This window comes from Myotis davidii, unplaced genomic scaffold (genome assembly GCF_000327345.1).
Source record: "Myotis davidii unplaced genomic scaffold, ASM32734v1 scaffold384, whole genome shotgun sequence".
Taxonomy (NCBI): Eukaryota; Metazoa; Chordata; class Mammalia; order Chiroptera; family Vespertilionidae; genus Myotis; species Myotis davidii.
Genome location: NW_006295385.1, coordinates 238,851 through 243,433, shown reverse-complemented (window position 1 = coordinate 243,433; position 4,583 = coordinate 238,851).

The following is a 4,583-nucleotide window of genomic DNA, read 5'->3' as shown; positions in this document are numbered from 1 at the left end:
TGAGATGGAAAGCCACTGAAGGAAGCCACATGAAATCTGGAGTTGTCTTCACTAAGAATTAAGAGTGCAAACTGGAAAAAAACATATTAAGTCTACGTATTTGCTTGGTTCTATACGCTGTACTCAATGAAATTTATCCCAAGACAATGAAACAGAATCCTATAGCCAGAAAGAACCTAAAGGAATGCAAAGCTAGCATTGTACATGTATGGAAACTGAGAGAGAGAAAAAGCATCATTCAGGTTGCTTCATTAATGGCCAAGAAAAACGTCTCCAGAAATAAGAGCAACTAAGATGTCTAGGATATAGCCTCAACTCAAAGCTGACATTAATCAGGAAACTGTCCTTGTATGTGTTCATACACTGGATTACCATGAATTAGATGCACATGACCTATCAGGAAAATTTTTTAAGTTTTGTGACAGCTTTAGACCTCCATCTAAAACTGGAAATTCAGATGATGCACATCTGAATCAATTCCACTATTCCTATCCCAACTCACTGGGTACACAATAATTTAAAGATTCATTTACAGAGTGAATCATAAGAAGCTACTATGTACAAGGAATTGTACTGGGAAACGAAGAACAAGTCTAGTAGAAGCCATGAAGCACATTTACAGAAAGAGAGATACCTACACACAAACACGGACACACATTGCAAGGTAAAAATACTGATACATAGTGCAAGGTAAAAATAGCCAACATGCCTCTCAGAACATGCACTGTAAAAGTTGGAAGAAATATTTCTTTCAATTGAAACAATCAGAAGGCAGCATGCAAGGTAGTCCTTGAAGGATTGGTGGGATTTATAGATGGGAGAAGATTTTAAACAGGTACAGCAGGGGCAAAAGAAGTAGGTAAACTGAAAGCAGGCCCTCCAGATAAGGCCAGTGTTAATTAAATTTAAAGCAACTATTTCCAGTATGAAAATACTCAAAACTAGCTGTACCTGAAGTTATGTATCATTTCAGTTCAGTAATGAGAATTTTGCATCTGTATTTATCACCTTAAATCACACACACACACACACGTTTTATAATATAAACAACACTAAGTTTAGGTGAGACCATTACATTTGTTTTCCAAAAGCAATGAAATACAATTTCAAAGATCTTTGAAACCTTGCTTTCCAGGAAACAGAGAAAGAATTGAAAAATCACTTGTGTGGTACAAAAATGGCAATGTTTTAAATGCAACATCTAAAATCTCAGAACATAAGGTAGATGAGAAAGTGATATCAACATCACAGTATAAAGTAAATTACAGCACTATTTTTAAACTAACCTATTCTACTGTTTTTCTTGAATATATTATATCCTGCATGGCTACTCTTATTTATTAATTTTCTGTCCTTCTGGAAAAGCACTGTTTTAGGATGTTAAATCACTTGAAAAGTGACAATTATATAATTCAGAGGGTTTTTTAAATCATATTAAAAGTTCATTGTATTTTCAGAAAATCATAAAACTATTTTAACACTCTCTTATCCAACTCAAGGGCAGAGCATCAAAAAAGCAATTACCAAGCTAACCAGTACATGCTATTTCTAATGTTTGCTTTTTCCACTTTCCTTCTTCAGAGTCACTTTTCATTATTAGGTTTGGTTGCCTAACTGGAGTTTTCTCCATGTGGCCTGTGGAATTGTTTGTACTCTATCCCTGCCCTAAATGGCAGCTCGATGCAATGAAGGGCAAGCAAATCCAGGCAGTGGAAGTAGAGAAGGAGAATGATGACACTAAGGCACAGCATGAAAAGAACCTTGAAGGTATTTTTCATTGGAAAGCTACACATGATGGGAGAACTGCAAAGGGATCATTGTTCAATAAAGTCCTTTCCTTTACTGTTTTAAATTCCACAGGATTCCCAGTTCTCTGAATCCTACCTGCACTTTCACATGTTCGTGCCTTTGTTTGGGAGGCCCATTCTGTGTCCCCAACTCACGTCTGTGGAATTCTCCCCATCCCCCAAGACTCAGTCCAAAAGAAGCCCCCACGGCCTTGCCCTGCTCCACTTTGCATTATGAACCATTGTACCCACGTTGTAAACTCTTTATTTAACCTGAGTTTTACAAACTTGCCTAATCTTTCCCATCATAACCTGTCACAGTGCCCTATGCATAGGAGGCATTCAAGAAAATTTTCATGGGTTTAGCATATTTACCACAAAATTGGATCAAATGAGGCCAGAAATATTAGAGATGCCATCCATAATCAAGATATGGAGAAAAACAAGCCATGTAGATATCCAGAACAACTCAGGAACAGTTTTACCAGAGTCCACGGGCCTACAAGGGCAGAGCTGGGTCTGTGTCATGGGAGCCCCGGCTCAGGGACTGCCCTCCCTGCAGCGCATCCCCAGCTTACCACCCACAACTCCCTAAAACAGCGGTTCTCAACATATGGGTCGCGACCCCTTTGGGGGTCGAACGACCCTTTCACAGGGGTCGCCTAAGACCATCGGAAAACACATATATAATTACACATTGTTTTGTGATTAATCATTATGCTTTAATTATGTTCAATTTATAACAATGAAAATACATCCTGCATATCAGATATTTACATTACAATTCATAACAGTAGCAACATTACAGTTATGAAGTAGCAACGAAAATAATTTTATGGTTGGGGGTCACCACGACATGAGGAACTGTATTAAAGGGTCACGGCATTAGGAAGGTTGAGAACCACTGCCCTAAAAGCAGCTTTAGACTCAGCTGCTCTCCAGGGACACCTGCCTTCACCTCACAGGAAGAGCTAGCACCACAGGGCTTAGGAACAGCAAAATGAGTCCCGTGTAAGGACCCCTTAGATCTCCCTGCAAGAACAAAGTTCCACCATGGGAGGCTTCAGTGTCTGCCTCTCCCACTTCTTCCCCCAGAAACAGCAGAGGTAGGTGCTCTCAGGGTGCTTCTCATTTTACCTTGCTTTATGACTAAAATGTGCATGAAACCAAACGGAAAACAGACGTCTTGCATCACTGTGGAAAATTGCCTCAGTCTCCCTCTATCGTGTAGCTGATGAGATTCAACCCAGGTGGCCTATTCATCTTCATATTTTCTCTTATAAGCTCAAATAAGAAATGAACCTATTCAAATTAACAAAGGTATTTGTGAAAAAAGCTAAAGTTGCTGTGAGAAGACCTAATACTAGTAATTTCTTCCTTAAAAGACTACACACATTCCCAACATGTACTTTTTGCTTTTTTGCCTGTTCTGCATAAAGTATTAGTATATAGCAGCGATGGCGAACCTATGACACGCGTGTCAGAGGTGACACACGAACTTATTTTTTGGTTGATTTTTCTTTGTTAAATGGCATTTAAATATATAAAATAAATATCAAAAATATAAGTCTTTGTTTTACTATGGTTGCAAATATCAAAAAATTTCTGTATGTGACACGGCACCAGAGTTAAGTTAGGGTTTTTCAAAATGCTGACAGGCCGAGCTCAAAAGGTTCATCATCACTAGTATTATAGCATTTTGTGGGCACATGAACACATATACACATATGGATGACTACTTAACCTACTTTAAGAAAATGTAGTACACAAATGTGTGTTCTGAAATATAAATTTTAAATGAGAAACATTCACATTTTTAAAATCCTACAATGACTCTTTTGGGAGAAAAAAATAAGACCCACTTACCAATAAATATGATTCCCTTACTACATATACTCAAGCAACTTCTTAAAATTACAGGACTTGGGGACCAAAAGTATCTTACATAAAGCAAGGAAGACAGTACTGCGACAAGCAGCCACTCTAACATGAAAAGCCCGAAAGCCATGGTCCATGGGATGACTGAATCCAAGGACTGAGCAGTGAACTGTTAAAGCGGTAAGTGACTCCAGGGTGCAGAACCCTATCTGCTTGGCAGGGGTACTCACCCAGGGGACACTAGGAAACCATGTAAATACGAGCATGAGTTCAAGTTCAAGTGCTGAAGATGTCTGAGGTTTCTATTGAAAAGCACAGCACGAGCTCAGGGAGGAAGGACATCATCTCAAGTATGCAAACAGCTGTGTCAGTGCAGTGAGCACCACACGGGAAAATAAATGCATTTCCAGACCTGGACGCCCAGAGCATGTCAATCACACACTAGGTAGGAAATATATACATAGACATAGACATGGCATATACATATATTCAGGACTGTAAGAAGTTCCCAAAGTACTGTGAAATTAAAATATATATATATAACCCTGGCTGGTTTTGCTCAGTGGATAGAGCGTCAGCCTGTGGACTGGAGCGTCCTGAGTTTGATGCCAATTGGGGACACATGCCTGGGTTGTGGGCTCAGTCCCCGGTGGGGGGAGGGGGTGGGGGAGGTGCAGGAGGCAGCCAATCGGTGGCCCTCTCTCATCATTGATGTTTCTCTATCTTTCCCTTTCCCTTCCTCCCTGAAATCAATAAAAATATATTTTAAAAAAATACAAAATATATCGAGTCCCACAACTATTTCCAGACTTCACCCTCCCTGCAAAATACACTTTGTTTCTGCACCGTCCCTGGAGCTGGTGCGTTTTCTTCGCGGCTTTTTGAGGACTCGGTTTATTCCCATCTAATTGCTTCGCG